The following is a 20,937-nucleotide window of genomic DNA, read 5'->3' on the forward strand; positions in this document are numbered from 1 at the left end:
AAACGGAGAGGCAGAAGAAGTTTACTAAAAGCAGCTTTGAAGAGGAAGAGAGACAACAAGCCTGTGAAGACTGCTCCTCTGACTCCCATACATCACACTAGAGAAGGAAACGTTGTGGTGACAACAGTCAACTAGAAGATCAACACTAAGGCCTAGTGATTCATCATCATCATCAATCCATTGGAAAAGTCTGTTCTGGAACTCTCTGGCTGTATTTGTTCTGATTCATCTAAACACCGAGGTGGTAGGTATTCACTGCAATCATCTTCAAAATTGATTTCATTATTGAAAGCTTTAGCAGTATCGTGAATATTTAATGACACTAGAGACAAAAATAGGCTTTAAAATACATCTCAAAATTGCCAGTGAAAATGCTTAGATGGCAAACAACAGTTTCCAAGGTGAAAAGTGTTATTGAATAAATGCAGAGACAGCTGTTTTCGGAAAATGACATTTTCGCCATTCCCGAGTGAGACATGTTCTTACACATCACAACATTAATAGTCACGTTGTGTTACTTGATCTAGTGCAACATAATACAGTGTGACTAACACAGGCCGATGGTACAGATTCATGTAAGAGAAAAATCCATCACCTAGGAAATGTGGAACAAAGATTCACTTTTCTGAAAACAAAGGTTAAATAAATCAAAGTTTTCTGAAGAAGGAAAAGTCATGCAAAAGAGAGTTTTATTCCAAAACTCATTTCAGTCACCTTTGCAGTGATCTCTGGATACATTAGAGAAGGGAATAGGCATCAAACATGAAAGCCTTCAAGCTGTTTGAACTAAGCTGTACTTAGTGCTTCTACAATATTTTCCTCTGTAGTACCAATCTTCTAAAGCAATAGCCCCTTCATCAATCTTATCATGCATTGCCCAGATGACTGCTACACAGGCCTAGCTGACAAAGTGTAGTGTCCTTTCTCCATCAGCATCTCTAAAAATATACTTAGGCTATTGAGGAGATAACACAAAACCACTTTTAAAGTCCACCTTTTACGGCCTACTAAAGAGATAGAAATATGGAGGGAAAAAGGGTCACTACAAGCCTATGGTTGCTTTTTGGTTATGTTTCTTTATCTGTATTCTTTCCTTGTCAAGAATATATATGCATCCTTTTCTATCTAATAATATGCATTGGACAGGTAACAAGATACAAAAATTGAACCTCTCAGTAAATATTTTGAAACAGGAAGGATCTCTATTTTACTTCTCAGGAAGCTGCATTAAGAAATGTAAGAGGAAAATGTCCTGCATGGGTATTTGGACTTTACTATCAGCACCAAAGTCGTTATATTCTAACAAAATGAGGTCATTTTAATATCGTCACTTCAGGTATTGCTCAATGAATGTCTTCTTTATTTCCTTTATCTCAACCCTGCAATATTGCCAATTAACTCAGAGAATATTTGAAGTCCAAATGCTAATTGTTAGAAGCTTTTAAAAATTTTTCCTAATTAGACTATATGCCCTTAAGCTTATTTTTCACAATTATTGAGCATTTACTTTTTTGCTCATTACTTTATATACATTATGCTATTTGACGCATCAAGACTGAAAGATGTGTACTATTATTTCAATTTTCCATATGAAGAGGTCTGGTAGAGTTGGTATTTTAGTACAAATTTGTCTGGCTTCAAAAATACACTTTTGCATCACCTACAATAGAGTGCTTCCAACATTAGAAATATTCAATAAATAGTCATAGACTTTAAAAGTTGAAAGCGACTAAGGTCTTCATTTACTTCAATGTCAAACAAGCTACAAAACATCTATATAACATTTTGACAACTGGTGATCCAGGCACAGTGGAGGATTTCATTGTCAGAATCTTATTTATTCAAGGTTATCTGTACCACTGGTGGACAATTCTAACCAATAGAAAGTTCTTCAAACTAAACAGAATTAAGCCTCCCCAGACAATGTCTAATGACATTTGCATGTTAAGTTCAATGCAGTCACTGAGAGTAAACTAATTTATTTATATATATATATTTATATATTTATTTTTGAGAAGGAGTCTCACTCTGTCACCCAGGCTAGAGTGCAGTGGCACGATCTCAGCTCACTGCAACCTCCACCTCCCGGGTTCAAGTGATTCTCCTGCCTCAGCGTCCCAGGTAGCTGGAATTACAGGTGCACACCACCACGACTGGCTAATTTTTGTATTTTTAATAGAAATAGGGTTTCACCATGTTGGCCAGGCTCATCTCGATCTCCTAACCTCAAGTGATCTGCCTGCCTCGGCCTCCCAAAGTGCTGGGATTACAGGCGAGAACCACCGCACCCAGCCAGATAGTAAATTAATTTAAACAAGCACTGCCTGTGCTAGATAGATTGTTACACTGGCAGCTTCTAATGAACCACAGCTCCCAGTATTCACGTTCTCGTATAGTCTCCTCTCACACAAAATCTCAGCTTGGTCATGTTACTTGATTTAGCCAAAGGATTAGTGGCAAGCATGATGCAATTGGATGGTTAGCAAATTGAAGCTTATTCTCTTGGAAGCCAGGGGCCATGGTGTAAAGAACCTAAGCTCGTCACTGAATGAAGAGAGGTCATGTAGCAAGACACCCTAGAGGATAAGAGGTAGTCTTGGACACTGTAGCCTTAGCCAAACTCCCAGCTGATTGCAGCCTTATGAGCAATCACAGCTGTATCATGAGAAATAATTTCTTTTCATTTGTCACTACTAAGTTTGGAGATGGTTTGTTACATAGCAATAGATAATTGGTATACTGCCTTTAAAGGCTCTCACATCTATTAAAGGAGAGATATCTGCAAGTAACTAAAACACACATACATGAAAGAACAAAAACATATATATTATGACAATAAAATTAGCTTTGCCTTTATCAAGGCATCTATCCCAACTTCTGTCATGAGATTTTCAGATCTTTTGACTCTCTTAGATGGTGTACCCAGAGTGTGTTATTGTATCAGTTGCATATATAAGTGGTTCATTTAATAAAATGATCTTGTTAAAGAGAATGTTGATGATAACAAGAGTATCTATCACTTATTGAATGCTTATTAGGTACCAGGCAGATTTATTTAAATTCCGTTAATAGCTTCCTATCCATGTACTATTATTTTGTCTAGATTTTAGTTCCAAAAACTGGGACACAGAGTTATTTTTTGAGTTTGCACAAGATTATATAGCTATGATTGGCAACCACAAATTCAAACCTAGGTACATCTGGCACTGAAATTTGTATCTTTATCCACTATATTCTCCACAGATCCACCTCAGGTAGTACTTTGAGGATACACAGTGAAGTAACCTCAAAACATATACATAAGTAAAATGAATTGTCCTCTGTGAGTTAAAATATGAAATCAATACCTAACATATGATATAAAAAGTAAGCAAAGATATATTAAGGAGACAAGATGAATTTCAGGCTTGAGCAAAATATGGTTGATAATTAATGTCATTAAATACACCTAAGGACAGAGTGGAAGCGATTTAAAGAACAGACATATTTAGAAACTGAAAAAGAGGTGTCAAAGAAAAGCAGTGGCACAGGTAATTTAGAAACTATTCCAGGGGAAGGTATCCTGACAGCTGTATGTTCAATTGATGTTGTAGGTATTTTTCCATGGGGAGATTGATTCATAAGGTGAAACAGAATGATTCAAATATTGATTTGATCCATTCAGCTAATTTTCTTTGTTCTTCAGACACCGTTCTGATTACAATTTGACTTTTCATGACCCATGGCAGATCTGTAATTTGGTGTCCCAGTTTCTGTACTTCAGTCTAATTAAATCTAAAACACTAAGATAACCTTGGCTGACTCCACCAAGGTGATATTGCGCTGTGGTCTCTGGGTATTCAGCCAGTCTTGCCATAGAAATTTGACCTCTTTAAATGTCAAATTTGTCTTTAAATTAAAAGGTATTAGTCTAGTCAGTGCTTGTCTCATCTATACCCACATTTGAGGAAATCTCTAGCCACTGCCCCTATTGAATGAGCAGGGAACTACATACCCCTAGCCTTATTCCTTGCTGAATGAAATGAGGTTGCACAAATCACCTACATAAAATAAAGTATGATATAGAGAGGAAGTGTCTGGGCTCCAACAGCTAGCTACCTCTGGGATTCAAATACGAGCTCTGCACAAAGTAGTTGTGATTTTTTTTTTCACTTTATTGCCATTTGCAGATACTGTGCTGTTTTGTTCTGGTTTTACAACTTGAACGTTTGTGGCGAACCTGCATCAAGCAAGTCCATTGGCATGATCTTCCCAGAAGTATGTGCTCACTTCATGTTTCTGAGTTACATATTGGTAATCCTCATAATATTTAAAATGTTTTTATCATTATTATATTTGTTATGGTGATCTGTGATCAGTGGTCTTTTTTCATTTATGAATCATTTATCACATACTGTTTTCTCTTTTTTTAACTTTTATTTGAGGTTCAGGTATACATGTGCAGGTTTGTTATATAAATTGCCTGTCGCATGGTTTTGGTGTACAGATCATTTCATCATTCAGATAATAAGCATAGTATCAGATAAGTAGTTTTTCAGTCTTCAACCCCCTTCCACCCTCCAACTTTAAGTAGACACTGGTGTCTGTTATTCCTTTCTTTGTGTCTATACATTCTCATTGTTTAGCTCCTACTTATAAATGAGGACAGGCAGTATTTGGTTTTCTGATCCTGTGTTAGTTTGCCTAGGATAATTGCCTCCAGCTCCATCCATGTTGCAGAAAGGGACATGATTTCATTATTTTTTAGGGCTGCGTAATATACCATGGTGTATATGTACCACAATTATTTTTTCCAGCCTACCATTAATTGGCATTTATGGCCTTTGCTGTTGTGAAGGGTGCTGAATGAACATGCATAGTCGTGTGTCTTTATGGTAGAATGATTTATATTCCTTTAGGTGTATACCCAATAATGGGATTGCTGGGTAGAGTATTAATTGTTTTAAGTTCTTTGAGAAATCACCACAGTAATCTTGTGTGATCAGTGACTGAACTAATGACCGAGCTAATTTACATGCCCACAACGACTGAACTAAATTACATTCTCACCAGCAGTGTATAAGCACTCCCTTTTTTGCTGCAACCTCACCAGCATCTGTTGTTTTTGACTTTTTTAATAATAGCCATTCTGACTGGCGTGAGATTGTATCTCATTGGGATTTTGTTTTCCATTTCTTTAATAATTAGTGATATAGAGCATTTTTTCATACATATTGGCCATGTATATGTCTTCTTTTGAAAACTGTCTGTTCTTCTCCTTTGCCCACTCTTTCATGGAGTTGTTTTTTTTTTTCACTTATTAATTTGTTTAAGTTCCTTATAGATCCTGTATATTAGACCTTTGTTGGATGCATTCATTTGCAAACATTTTCTCCCATACTGTAGGGTGTCTGTTTACTCTGTTGATGGTTTCTTTTACTGTGCAGAATTTGTTAGTCCCATTTATCAATTTTTTGTTTTGTTGCAATTGTTTTTGGAGTCTTCATCATGAAATCTTTGCCAGGGCCTATGCCCAGAATGGTATTTCCTAGGTTATCTTACCAGTTTTTATAGTTCAAGGTTTTATATTTAAGTCTTACATCCATCTTGAATTGATTTTTGTATATGGTATAAGGAAGAGGTCCAGTTTCAATCTTCCGCATATTGCTAGCCAGTTATCCTAGCACCATATATTGAATAGGGAATTTTTCCCCATTGCTTGTTTTTGTTGACTTTGTCAAAGATCAGATGGGGGTAGGTGTGTGGCTTTATTTCTGGACTCTTTATTCTTTTCTATTTTTCTATATGTCTGTTTGTGTACCAGTACCATGCTGTTTTGGTTACTGTAGCCTTATAATACAATTTGAAGTCAGGAACATGATACCTCCAGCTTTGTTCTTTTTGCTTAGGATTGCCTTGTCTATTTGGGCTCTTTTTGGCTCCATATGATTTTTAAGTAGTTTTATCTAATTCTGTGAAGAATGTCATTGGCAGTGCGATAGGAATAGCATTGAATCTATAAATTGCTTTGGACAGTATGGCCATTTTAACAATATTGTTTCTTCCAATCCATGAGCATGAAATGTTTTTTCATTTGTCATCTCTGATTTCTGTGAGCAGTGTTTTGTAATTTGTTATAGAGATCTTTCACCTCCCTGGTTAGCTGTATTCCTAGGTATTTCATCTTTCTGTGACTTATTTTAAATGGGATTACATTATTGATTTTGCTCTCAGCTTGGAACTCATTGGTGTATAGGAATGCTACTGATTTTTGTACATTGGCTTTGTATCCTGAAACTTTGCTGAAGTTGTAAGTCATCAGATTCTCCAAGGTTGAAATGAAATTTAAAAATGTTAAAGGGAGCTAGAAAGAAGAGGCAGATCATCTACAAAGGTAACCCCATCGGGCTAACAGTGGACCTTTCAGCAGAAACCCTAAAACGGGGGGTCTATATTCAGCATTCTTAAACAAAAGAAATTTCAGCCAAAATTTTCATATCCAGTTGTGAATTTTTTATTTTCTTTCTTTCTTTATTTATTTTGAGACAGTCTCACTCTGTTACCCAAGCTGAAGTGCAGTGGTATGATCTCAGCTCACTCCTGACCTCAAGTGATCTGCCCACCTCAGCCTTCCAAAGTGTGGGATTACAGGTATCGGCCACTGCTGCCAGCCCCAGTTGTGAATTTCTACAAGTCACTAAACCATGCCCTAGTTTTCATGTCTACAAAACAGAAGTAATAACAGAATGCCTAGCACAAAGAACTGTAAACTTTAAATGAGTCACTACACATAAAACATTTAGAATAGTGCATGGCAGGTACTAAGCACTCAATGTTAGTAGTGATTATGGTGATGATGATGATGATGACGTTGATAATGATGGTATCTGGTTCATCTTGCTCAAAAAGATGAACTGAGCTGTAAAGAATATGTCTTTTATCATTTACAAAAGAGACATAGAAAAGATCCGCCAGTTTCTGATCTGAACTGTCAAGCTTACTGTTTCATGAGTAGAATGAGAAAGCAGACAAAGGTGGTCAAGGAGACAAAAGTAAATCACACAAATAGAGACAAGCAAAACTGAAAGAAATCATGAAACTCCTGAAGCATGAATAAAGTATCCTTCATTCCAGATTTTCAGTTTTTGGTTAGTTCTAGTGCTTCTGAGGTAAAACTTAATTTGTTTCTTGTTATTAGATGATTATGAAATTGCCACTTGTGTCCTTACTGTACACAATGCCCTTCTCCCCACAGCCATTTAGCTGGCTTTCTCATTCTTGCATCTGCAAAATGTACTTTTTGAAATGTGTATCATTGAATTTTTTTTAGCTACTCCAGTCTTTTCCATCTTGTTCTGCTTCTCTCGGCATTCATCATTTGAATCTGCCAAATCAACAATGTGAACAGTGTTATAATTGGAAATATAAAATGATCTGAAATCCATAGGAAATTAGATTGCAGTGAATATAGGAAATACAATCACCTCCCAGACACAGAATGGATTTTTAAGGGCTCAGTAAGATATGCCCCAACCCCCACCAGGACCTAAACCAGAAGCATTTAATTACTTAGGGTTATCATTTCATTAACACAAATTCTTGACATTCATATCCAACAGCTGATCCTCAGCTTTCTGTTTATTTCTCTCTTTTTGTCGGCTCCTGTCTGTTCTCTGTGTCTCCGTCTTATCTCCTTTGTTTTTGTTTTTCCTTAGCTTCCGTCAAAGCTATCACTTCTAAAGCACTGAATTTTAAGCTCCCTCCTCAAATCTCTAAGGAGTCTGTGCACACTTTCTGAAAAAAAAATAAACTGTATATCATACAGCTTAGACTCTAATGGTTAAAATTTTATTAATGGGAGCAGACTGACGGTATATTGCCACTTTAATTAAAGAGGGTTATGGAATGGCATTTTAAATAGCAACACCATTTTCTAAATCGACATAGCTCCACTATAAGGAAAAATTATTAAATTGAACCTCAAGTCAAACAGTTTCTCTTCCAGTAAGATAGGACATTTTAGTGTAAATTTTTAATCTGCTTACAAAATATTCACTACAAAATAAAAGGATTTTCCCTATTTTATTTTTGCCTCGAATCTTAATACTAGAGAGTCTCTAAAATTATTTCCAGATACTTCAAAAAATAAATTCTAAGTGCTGCATGACTAGAAGGAAGCAGAAATACATTCCTGGACAAATCTAGTGGAATAGCTACAAACTACATGTTTCTAAAAATAGTTTTTTCCATTTCTTTTGATAGATACATCATACCTTTCCTATGATCTCTCTTGCATCTTAGAAAGGAGCCTCGGGTCATTGAATCTTAGCACTAGAGAAAATTGCTTGAGATTTACCTAATGTCAAACAATTTGGTCTGGTAAAGTTAGATCCACAATGCTGGCCTTTAGTTAACAATCTGAGGCATTTTTCAACCATACCTTGCATTATTTGCAAATCAGCTCCAATATCTTATACTACTCATACAAAGTTCTTGACTCAAAAATCTTAGGAGGTGGAAGTTTCATTATGATTTTGGCAAGGACATTATGCTATTTTTAAGATAATGAAAAAATCCTCTCCTTTGTCATTTTTAAGATTGGTGTCCTAAAACAATCTAGGAACATATTTTTTACAGAAAACTTTTGAATTTTGGGTTTATTGAAAAAAATAATTTTGTTTTGCTTTGTTTTCAAATTATAAAACAAAATATGTATACAATAGTAGAGAATAACATAATACATATATGTTTACTAAATATCCAGCTGTATTAAATTTTAAGACTTCAGTATCTGTACTTCAGCTTATTTTTAAGATAAAACGCAGAGGTGAACCTTCTGTGTATTACTCTGATCTATTTCTCTCTTTCTCTGAAGTAGCTACTATCATACTTCTCTCATTTATCATTTTCATGAATATTTTATTTGTTTACTGAATGTTCATGTATCTACAGGAAATATATAGTGCTTATATGGTAATAAATATAATAATCTAAACATAAGCATGTTGAAACTTTCTTGCAACTTGTTTTATCTTGTTGGTAAGTGTAGCTCTAGTTCATTTGTATAAATGACTGTCATTTCTCATTTTACAAACATGTTGCTGTTTATTTCTTCTACTATTGATAAACATTCTGATTGTCCTCAATTTTTCTTACAGATGACTCTATAATGAATGTTTTTATCACACCTCCTTCTGCATTTGTGTGGATTTCTCTGTGGTATGTACTTAGTAAAATAATATTTAGGTTATTTGGGGTGTTTTCTCTTCAAAATGGCTATACCAATTTTAGACTCTATGTATACTTAGAGTCCATCAGAATGTACAGAAATTCTCATTTGTCTACATCTTCAACTACACATGCTATTCCCAGGTTTGTAATTATTTGTGCAACTAACATATATATATAATAGTTTGTTTATTTTAATTTTGATTTCCCTGATTACAATAGAGGGAGAATTACTGCATTAGTTTTTCTATTATAATAACTTACCATGAACTTAGTGTCTTAAAACAACAATGCAACTTTGTTCCCTCACACTTATAGAGGTCAAAAGTCTAAAATGGGTTAGCTAGGCTGCATTCCTTCTGGAAACCAGGACAACTTTGCCTTTTCAGCTTCTAGAGTTTGCCTGCATCCCTTGGCTCACAACTCCTTCTCCACATTCCTTCAACCTCTGGCTTTCATCATCACATACCCAACTACTTTCTTATCCTCTGCATCCCTCTTATATGGGGGCCTAGTGATTACATTGTACCCACTCAGATGATCCCAGGTCATCTTCCCATTTCATTATTCACTTTTATAGAGTCCCTTCTACCATGTAAGATAGCAGTTACAGGTTCCAGGAATTGGACGCAAACAGCTTTGCAGGGGGCCTTTATTTAGCCTACCAGAAATAGAGATTGACAATTTGGAATTTCCTCTAAAAGACTTCATATTTATATCAATATACCTATTCTTCGCCTAAGTTATCTTTTGCCTAGGTGATTTGTGACAGATTTTGTTTTTGAGGGAAAATTTTATGAATAGTGTCAATTATAGACACTAAAAATGTCTTCTAGTCTGTGGTATGTGTTTTTACTTTTGGTTTTGTGCAATTTTAAATTTTTTACTGTTTTTAATTTTTATTCTTTGTGGGTACATAGTAGATGCGTATGTTTATGGGGTAGATGAGATATTTTGGTATAACCATGCAATGCATAATAATCACAACCTGGAAAATTTGATATTCATCCCCTCAAACATTTTTCCTTGTGTTAAAAACAATCTCATTGTACTTGTTTAGTTATTTTAAAATGTAGAATTAAATTATTATTAAATACAGTCACATCTTTTTGCTATGAAATACTAGGTCTTATTTATTCTTTCTATTTTATTTTTGTACTTATTAACCATCCACACCTCCCCCACCTCCCCTGTACTCCCCTTCCCTGCCTCTGGTAATCATCCTTCTACTCTCACTCTTCGTGAATTCAACTGTTTTCTATACTCATAGAGATACCACCTTAATGGTCCTGGATAAGATCGAGAAGAATTCTTTGGATTACCAGACACTGACACTTGTTATTTTATCTTACTTTCTCCCAAACAAACAGAGTCTCTCTCTCTGTGTGCTAAGCCACCTGGAACTGAGGATGTGGTGATGCAAGCACCCCTGAGGCTGCCACGACCGGCACTGTGCTAGGTCAGACCTGAAGCTAGCACAACAGTAAGCCTTGTCCAAGGCCCTTCCCTTCAGGGCAGCAAGCTCCCCCAGACCCTGGGAGTGTCCAGAGATGCTGTCTGGGACCCACAGACTGCAGTAAAAAACATGAACAATTTACCTGATGTTCTATTCTAGTGTGGCTAACCTGGCACTCAAACCACAATACAAAGTCCTTTCTGCTCTTCCCTCCACTTCCCATAGGCAGAAAAGCCTCTTCCTGTGGCCCCCACCACCTCCAGTCCACAGTGAATTCTACCAGACCACCACCAACGTTCACATAAAGCCCGCGGACTCTTCCATCAGATTTTGGTGAATGCTGCCAAACCTGGGACTGACCCTTCAGGGCATTGGGCTGCTCTTTGGCCCAGGGAAGGTCTGGAAATTTACCTAAGAGACCGGGCCTGGACTCAGGGACCCCAAAAGCCTGCTAATTTCTCTACCCTACTGTGGTCAAGCTGGTACCAAAGGTGCAAGAAAAAGTCCCCTTTACTTTTCCTTCCACTTTTCTCCAACAGAAAGAGTCTTTGACCATACCCAGCACAATTGGGATTGTGCTGGGTCACCCTAAACCCAGCAGACGTAAGAGCCCAAGGCCCACAGTGTACTCCCTGGGAATTGCTGCTGGTTTTTCAGGGCCAAAGAGCTCTTCAGTCAGCAGGTGATGACTCCTGTTAGAACTGGTTCCTTCCCTTCAAGGCAGTGGGCCAGGATGTATGTAGAAATGTGTAGTCTGGAAGCTAGGGCCTCACCAATCTCCTGGTGCCCTATCCTACTGTGGCTGAGCTGATATCCAAGATGTAAGACAAAGTTCTCTTTACTCTTTGCTCTCCTCTTTTTAAGCAGTGGGAAGGAGTCACTTTCATTTCTGTGAGCTGCACTGCCTTGGGTTGTGGGAGGGATGGTACAAGCACTCCCTTAGCTATCGCCAGCTGGTAACTCCCTAGGTCACATGTCACCCTAGTCAACTGGCTCTGAGCCCAGCCCAACACTAGGAGTTGCCTAGGAATTGCAGGTTTTGTGTCCTACACTGGCTTTCAAGTTTACTTTGGACCCCAGAGCTCTTTAGCCCATAGTGGCAAGGCTTGCCAAGAAATCAAGTTCTGACTGCTGGGGCTGGCAATTCCTCTCTGACTAGAGCTCGTCTTAATGCTCCCTCCATGTGTGGATGCTGACTGAGCCCAGGACAGCATTATTCTCCTCTGTGACCAGGGAAGCACTGAGTTCAATATAAAGAACCCCAGAAGCTGGGCCCTGCCTCCCCAAAATGCACAGATTCTCTTTCTGTGCTGCACAGCTGCTGCCAGGGTATGGGGGAGGGGTGGCATCAGTAATTCAAAACTGTCTCTCCTGCCCTCCTCAATGCCTCTTTTAAGGATATGAAGTTAAAACAAGTTAAAACAAGATGCTGTGGTTGCTCACTTGGTTTTTGGCTCTAGTGATAGTGTCTCTCTTTGTGCAGATAGTTGTTAAAATTTGATGTTCCAGTTGGGTAGATAAATGGTGTAGGCTTCTATTCTGCCACCTTGCTTTGCCCTCCCCCGCAGTTTTTAATTTTATTCACTACCCCCTAGTTATTAATTTTATAGTCACCTTCTCCTTAAGAGTATGTTCCTTTCTTATTTTTAAAAATTAGTCACACCCCTTTAAAGGTTTTAATGTTCTAGTTTCACATTTGTATTCATCCGTTCTCATGCTGCTAATAAAGGCATACCCAAGACTGGGTAATTTATGAAGAAAAGGAGGTTTAATGGACTTAGTTCCACTTGGCTGGGGAGGCCTCACAATCATGGCAGAAGGTGAAGGAGGAGCAAAGCCTTACATGGTGACAGGCAAGAGAGCATGTGCAGAACTCTCCTTTATAAAACCATCAGATCTTGTAAGACTTATTTACTATCACGAGAACAACATGGGAAAGACCCACCCTTATGATTCAATTACCTCTCACCGGGTCCCTCCCATGACACGTGAGAATTATAGGAGTTACAATTCAAGATGAGATTTAGGTGGGGACACAGCCAAACCATATCAACATTTAAGTCTTTACTGTTCCTAAATTAATTTTTCTGTATAATATGAATGAGAGTAATTTTTTTCCATTTGAATAAATTGTTCCAGCATTATTTATGGAATAATCCAGTCTTACACAGATAACAATGCTACTTGATTTACATATATTCATAAAATTCCATACTGTTCCCAATGGTCTATTTGTCTTTTCCTGCATTGAGAATACAGTATCTTAATCATTGCAGCTTTAAACTAATTCTTGACCTCCAGTAGAACAACTCCTTCCACCTCATTATTCAAAATTGTGCTGACTCTTCTTGGTTCTTTCTTCACTCTTTCATATAAAGTTAGATGTCAGCTTCCTGGTTCCTTAAAAATTCCTGTTGGATTTTATTTTATTTGTTTCTTTATTTATTTTTTTGAGACAGAGTCTTGTTCTGTCACCAGGCTGAAGTGCAGTGGCGTGATCTCAGCTCACTGCAACCTCCGCCCCCCAGGTTCAAGCAATTCCCCTGCCTCAGCCTCCCAAGTAGCTGGGATTACAGGCACACACCACCACGCCTGGCTAATTTTTTGTATTTTAGTAGAGACAGGGTTTCACCATGTCGGCCAAGATGGTCTCGATCTCCTGACCTCGTGATCCACCCACCTCGGCCTCCCAAAGTGCTGCGATTACAGGCGTGAGCCACAGTGCCCGGCCTCTGTTGGAATTTTAACTGGGATTGCATTGAATTTATAGACAATTTTGAGGAAGTATCAACATCACTCTGTTATTGTAACTTAATTCATGAACACTCTCTCTACATATACATACACACACTGGTTGTTTTTTTCTTTTTATATTTTCAATGTTTTATAATTTTCTCCAGAATGATTTTGCTGCTTTTGTTTGTTTGTTTGTTTGAGACAGAGTCTCAAACTGCTCTGTCGCCCAGGTTGGAGTGCAGTGGTGTGATCTCTGCTCACTGCAGGCTTCACCTCCCGGGTTGACGCAATTCTCCTGCCTCAGCCTCCCGAGTAGCTGGCACTACAGGCGCCTGCCACCATGCCCGGCTAATTTTTTGTATTTTCAGTAGAGATGGGGTTTCACCGTGTTAGCCAGGATAGTCTCAATCTCCTGACCTCATGATCCACCCACCTCGGCCTCCCAAAGTGCTGGGATTACAGGCTGCCCCTCTTTAATTAAAAATAAGAGGTAACATTGTTTTTGTTCCATTGAGACTGGAATTTTTATTTTCTGTTTACTTTTTCTTATTATTATTGGTGCCTAAAAAACCCTTTTAATAATTTGTCCATAGATGCTATTTTAAGTTCTACATAGATAAGCATGTCTTCAAATAGGCATATTGTTATTGTTTTCTTTCAAATTCTTACCTCTCATTTCTTTTCTTGACTCTACTAAGGACTTCATAGTTTTTAACTGTAAGCACAATCTCATCATCTTCCTGACTCTAAGGAAACCTCTAAAATTTAATAATTGATTGTGATGTTTGCTTTTTTTGATTGGTATTGCCAAGTTCCCTTTTTCTTTTTTATTTTTTGTTCTTTTTTATTTTTCTAAGTTCCCTTTTTCTTTCTTTTTTTTTTTTTTCAGAAAACTAACTTTAAGATTTATTTTTCTAACTTTTTTTCAAGAGGGAAAACAACACACTCATTGGGGAAAGGTGAGGGGTTGAAAAGACAGGCCCTGGGTAAAAATTCTTACGCCAGCACCTGGAGTTAACAGGCCTGCCTAGGAGAGAACACAGGCACTGCCACACCACCACAGGGAACAGCTGCTATCTGGGGTCAGCAGACCAGTTCACACGCCACACAAGGTTGCTATAGATCCAAGTCATAAAAATCTTCCAGCTCCTCATGAAACAAGTCGCACTCATCTTCAGAGTCTGTTAGTTCATCGTCCCCAACTGCAGCCAAAAGCATAAGCAACAACTCACCCAGCTCAAAGGTGACAACCTCTTCTTCATCGTTGTCAAAGGGGCTGCTGTTCTCTCTTTCCTCAATGAGTTCCCAGAAGTGGTTCCTTCATTGGGCCAGGTATCTGCTTGATGTTCCCACTTTCTGTCTCTGTGGCTCCTCTCTACGGCCATCAGGGTACACATGCTTATAAAAACTGTTCCCTCCAAACGGGCAGCTCCCATGTCCTTCATCAAAATACCTGCACGCCTTGTTGCTCATTGCCTCCTTGTATTTCAGAATGAGTTTCTGCTTCTCTTCTTTCTCCTCCACACAGTACTCACTTGGAATGACAAAGTTAGATGTGATCCGACATTCTGGGCAGGACTTTATGATCTTGCTCTCAAACTGCTTAGCACTCCTCCACTTGCGAATGCACTTAAGACAGTAGGTGTGGTTGCAGTTGGAGAGGATCCTGAAGCGGTGCTCTCTGGGGTTGGCTTTCTCATAGATCATCTCCACGCAGCTCTCACACACCATTTCCTCGCTGCGCTGCACAGCAAATGAGAGCTCCCTGTCTTTCTCATGGGCCTCAAAGCATGATTTTATATGCTGTGATCTCTGGGCAGCATCCATCAGATGCAGGACCTGCAGCCACACATGTCACACGAATCTCCATATACACACAAGTTCTCCCGATATCGGCACTCTCCCACTGCAGCATAGGGGCACAGCTGCTTCTTTGTTTCCACGGCAGTTTGCTCTTTCTCTGATTCTTCCTTGGTCACTGAGCCCTGCAGGGGTGCTTCAGTGCAGGAAGGTGCAGTGCGGCCACAGTAAGGTTGCCCAGGAACAAACTCAACAGCATTCACCCAGCCCTCTGAACCCGCTCCTACAGTTACAAAGTTTGAATTTCTTGACTCAGCTTCACCCGTATTCATTTCAACAAGTGGTCCGACTATCCATGAGAGACTTGAGGAAGCAGCAAGGGATGACTTTGTAGTTAGCTCTGTAGCAGTTGCTTCTTTCTGTTTCAATGGCTTGCTATGTTCATATCTGCAGCAGTCTCCATAAATACAGTACCCTCGCTGCAAACTCTTGTACACTACATTATACGGACTGTCAGAGAGGTCATGCAACTTGCAACAGTTATCTCCTTCCTTATAACCCCCATGCATAAAATACCTGCAGGTGACCTGTTTAGTCCAGCTGCCGCCGCTGCCATCGCTGCCGCGGCCCCCTCGCCTGCCCCCTGGGGACAGAATGGTGACGGTGGGGATCCTGGTAGGGGAGGCCACTGCTGCCGCCGCCGCTGCCGCCACTCCCGCCCTGATGTTGTGGCTGTTGGTCTGAGAGCTGCAGCCTCCGCCATTACTGTTTATCCCACACAGAAAAGGCCCCGGAACTTCCGGGATCACATAGTTCCGGTCCAGCTGTTGGGAGAGGACTGAGAGGCCCGGCGAAGGGAGGGGTAGGACACTGAGGCACCCGCTCAGTCCCTGCCTGCTCCACGTCTAGTTCCCCTTTGCTAAATGCAAGTTTGCTAAAGGTTTTTATCCTGTATGGTAAACTTCATCAAATGCGTTTTCTGCATCCATCAAGATGTTTATTTCCTAATCTTCTTCAACCTATTAATGTAACATCTTTAACTATAACCCATCCATAAATTCCTAAGATGAACACCTACATAGTATGATCTATGTAGTATATTTCCTTTGAAAACTGCTGAATTCATTTGCCAATATTTTCTACAGAAATCATAGGAGAATTTAGTCTATAGTATTTTTTTCTGATCTGTATTTTATATGAAGATCACATTTGTCTACATTCTCTATTTTTAAAATATTTTTATATAAGATCAGGATTATCTGTTCTTAGAATGACTGGTAGAAAATATTTTGTAACACAGGTTCGTATTAAGATAACTAAAAAGGATAGATGGATGATAGGCTTGAGCAGAGGGATTTTGATTAATAATTCATTTCTTCAATGTTTGATGATTTATTGACATTTCATGTATTCTTGAATCAATTTTTGTAATATTTTTCTACAAAATATCAATTTTACCTAGGTTTTCAAATGTTCGTACTATTCTCATTCTTTTTTAACCTGTACTATATCTGTAATTATATCCCTCTTCTTTGTGCTTCACAGTTTTATACCTCAATCTTTTTAATGGCTTATTAAAAATTTTTTTGTTTAGTTTTCCTTTTTATAGACTGCTTTTATAGAACAGTTTTTGTTCCTGTTTAACCCTATATTTCTGTTTTTTTTGTTTTGCTAATCTCTACTCTCACTTTTATTGTTTCCTTTAAGCTACTTTCCTTAGGCTCATTCTATTGCTTTTCCCCAGCTTCTTAAATTGCATGTGTAACATATATCTTCACTCTTTCGTGTCCTTTCTTTGCTGGAACTCATACATTTTGGCATATAGCAATTACCTTTAAGTTCAGTTCTAAATACTTTTAAATTTTCATTGAGATGTAAACAAAAAGCTACTAAGAAGTGCAGTTTGTCCCCAAACATATAGTTTTGTTTGTTGTAAAATCGCATTTCATCAATAAATCCTGATTTCACTTTTTTTCTGATGAGAGTATGTGGACAGTTATTTAAACGTGTTTTACAAACTAATATGTAGTCAATTTTTGTAACTGTTGCATAGTACTTGGGAAAAATATTTTTTACATGTGTTAGGTATATGTTCTAATAACTAACTGATATGGTTAGGCTTTGTGCCCCTACCCAAATCTCATCTTGAATTGTAATCCCATAATCCCCATAATACCCATGCGCGTGTCAAGGGAGAGACCAGGTGGAGGTAACTGAATCCTGGGAGGCAGTTTCCCCCATGCTGTTCTCATGATATGAGTTCTCACAGATCTGATGGTTTTATAAGGGGCTCTTACCCTTTCGCATGGCACTTCTCCTTCCTGCTTCTTTGTGAAGAAGGTGCCTTGCTTCCTCTTTGCCTTCCATGGCGATTGTAAGTTTCCTGAGGCCTCCCCAGCCATGCTGAACTGTGAGTCAATTAAACCTCTTTCCTTTATAAATTACACAGTCTCAAGCAATTCTTTTTTTTTTTTTTTTTTTTTTTTTGAGACGGAGTCTCGCTCTGTCGCCCAGGCTGGAGTGCAGTGGTGCAATCTCGGCTCACTGCAAGCTCCGCCTCCCGGGTTCACGCCATTCTCCTGCCTCAGCCTCCCGAGTAGCTGGGACTACAGGCGCCCGCCACTGCGCCCGGCTAATTTTTTTTTTTTGTATTTTCAGTAGAGATGGGGTTTCACCGTGGTCTCGATCTCCTGACCTCGTGATCCGCCCATCTCGGCCTCCCAAAATGCTGGGATTACAGGCGTGAGCCACCGCGCCCGGCCGCAATTCTTTATAGCATATGAAAACAGACAAAAACACTAACTCATAGTTGTATTTTGCTAATTTGGCGACTAAACTATTCTAGTCTTGCAACAGCTTTTCTTTCTTGTTTCATCAAATGGTTTTTGATAAATTTGTACTAAAACCTCTCCTTTTTCTTCGTTTAATTTTACATCTTTTCTGAGTGGCTACTGAGAATTTTATAAATTTTTATAACAAGGTATCTAATAATATTAAATATCTCTTTCTCCTAAATATCATAAAGGTTTTAGTAAACTTTACCCAATCAAATACAACCATTATTTTATGGTTTAAGTTTTATTTTTACTCTTTTTAAGCATAAAATGGTGTATTGTTGTTCATTTAAATTTAAGTAACATACTTCATCATTTTGGGTGATTGTGTTATTACTTTATTACATACCTTGCCTCTGAGTTTTCTTTTCCCATGCTGATGCTAAAATAATCCTTAAACATTCTGTGAAGGTCTAGAGATGGTATACTCTTTTAATATTTACAAGTCTGAAAAGTAACTTTATTTCACCTTCACTCTCAAATAATAATTTAGCTGGGCATATTATTAAGGGGTGATCGCCATTTTTCCTAAACATATTGACTATATATCTTCACTCTTTTTTCAGTCTTATACTGTCCCTGCTGAGAAATTTGATAAATTTTTTACTCCCATATAGGTAATCTGTCACTTTGCTCTCATAGCTTTTAAAATTCTAGAAGGTTACCTTTCCTTTCCCCCACGTGTCTACCATCAACTATAAAAATCAACTATAAAGGGAATTTTGATGGAGGGAAACAGACTACAAGATTCAAACTGTTATACTTGTATTTAATAATAAGATCCAACCTGAGTCAAAACATCCCAATTTACTTAATAAATAATTATGGAGTATTATATTTGCCAGACAAGCAGCTAGGTATAGGATATACTATGTCTGACATGGTTTATCAAGATACATGGAGGCAGAGGCATAGGCACACAGCAATTACATTTTATAGTCCTGAATGGCAAGGTTAGCATACACCATTCGTTTCTTTAATATTGTTTTGTTGAATAACTCTTATCTTCAATTTAAACATTTTTGACTTATTTATATTATGTGATAAGGTTTACCATGAAAGCTCTGACTTAATTTGGCCTAAGAAAAAATTGATGTATGTATGAATAAATCCAAGAGTCCCTGTAACTTATTTATTTATTTTGCAGCTTTATTAAGGTATAATTGACAAATACTATTATAAATATCTATGATATACAACATCATGTTTTGATATGTGTATACACTTTGAAATGATTACCATAATCTTGCTAAACTAACATATCCATCACCTCACATAGCTATCTTTGTTTGTGTGTGTGTGTGTGTGTGTGTGTGTGTGTGTGTGTGTGTGGTGAAAACATTTAAGATACACTTAGTAAACTTCAAGTGTCTAATACACTATTATTAACTATAGTCACCATATTGTACATTAGATCTCTAGAATTTATTCATCCTATCTAACTAATCTTAACTAATTTTGAAACAAAATGTCCCCATTTCTTCAACTCCCTTGCCCCTGACAACCAACATTCCACTCTGCTTCTATGCTTCCCCACATGTAAGTAAGATCATGCAGTATTTGCCTTTCTTGCCTGGCTTGTTTTACTTAGCATTATGTCCTCTAGAATCACCCACCCTGTCACAAATGTCAGGATTTTTTTCTCTTTTAAGGTTGAATATTATTCCATTATTCATATGTATCACCTTTTCTTTATCTACTTGTTAATGAACACTTAGGTCGTTTCCATATCTTGGCTATTCTTAATAGTGCTGCCATAAACATGGGAGTACAGATATCTCTTTGATGTACAGATTTTATTCCCTTCTGGTATATATACAGTAGTGAAATTGCTGGATTATAGATATGGTAGTTCTATTTTTAACATTTTTTTAGAAACCTCCATACTATTTTCTATAATAGCTATAAAAATTAACATTCCTAACAACAATGTACAAGGATTTCTATTTTTTTATATTCTGACCACATATGCTTTTGTCTGTCTTTTTGATAATAGTAATTCTAGCAGATGTGAGGTAAAATCTCATTATGGTTTTTTATTTTCATTTCCCTTATGATTAGTGATATTGAATGTTTTTTCATATACCTGTTGGCCATTTGTATGTCTTCTTTTGAGAAATGTCCAATCAGATTCTTTCTCCAGTTTTTAATTAGATTATTTTTTCTTCTTATTGAGTTGATTGAGTTTCTTATATACTTACTTATTAACCTGTCATCAGATTACAGTTTACAACATGGTTCTTCTTAAATTCTGTAGGTTGTTTCTTTATTCTCTCAATTTCTTCCTTTGTTGTCCAGAAGCTTTTTAGTTTGAGGCAATCTCATTTGTTTATTTTTGCTTTTGTTGTCTGTGCTTTGGGGATTATATTAAAAAATTATGGCACAGACCAATGTCAAGAGGCTTTTTCTTATATTTAAGTCTTTAATCAAATAGCATGGTGCTGACATTTAAAACACACATACATATAGACCAACTAAACAGACTAGAGACCCCAGAAATAAATCCATCTATTTATGATCGATTGATTTTCATTAAAAATGTCAAGAACACACAACAGGGAAAGGACAGTCTCTTCAATAAACTGTGTTGGGAAAACTGGATATCCACATGCAGAAGAATAAAATTGGACCTTTATCTCAAACTACACACAAAAATCAACACAAAATGGATTAAAAACTTAAACATAAGATGTGAAATGTAAGATTCAAAAACTACTAGAGGAAAGTATGCAGCCCGGATCTACTGGGGCAAGCCTGGATCCTAAATTCACTAGAATATGAGGCCTTGGGGGCTGGCCTGGTACCAGGGTTCACTGGGGCAGGTCTGGTGCTGGAGTCCACAGCAAAGTTAGGTGCTCACTTTAATCTTCTTTTCCCACACAAAGGGTATCTCTCTCTCTCTGT

General features: G+C 37.7%; 1 long non-coding RNA gene and 1 pseudogene across 1 annotated transcript in view; one reads left to right on the forward strand and one right to left on the reverse strand.

The window, feature by feature from the left end:
- The first annotated feature begins 211 nt into the window (after window positions 1-211).
- LOC129525773 (uncharacterized) overlaps window positions 212-20,937 on the forward strand; it is a 36,902-nt gene continuing 16,176 nt past the window's right edge. Inside the window, exons 1-2 of the long non-coding RNA XR_008670244.1 lie at window positions 212-244; window positions 10,889-11,154. This is a non-coding gene — a long non-coding RNA (uncharacterized lncRNA). The remainder of the gene's footprint in view (window positions 245-10,888; window positions 11,155-20,937) is intronic.
- Window positions 12,965-15,962, reverse strand: LOC101154148 (E3 ubiquitin-protein ligase makorin-1-like; annotated as a pseudogene).

Source organism: Gorilla gorilla, chromosome 10 (assembly GCF_029281585.2).
Source record: "Gorilla gorilla gorilla isolate KB3781 chromosome 10, NHGRI_mGorGor1-v2.1_pri, whole genome shotgun sequence".
Taxonomy (NCBI): domain Eukaryota; kingdom Metazoa; phylum Chordata; class Mammalia; order Primates; family Hominidae; genus Gorilla; species Gorilla gorilla.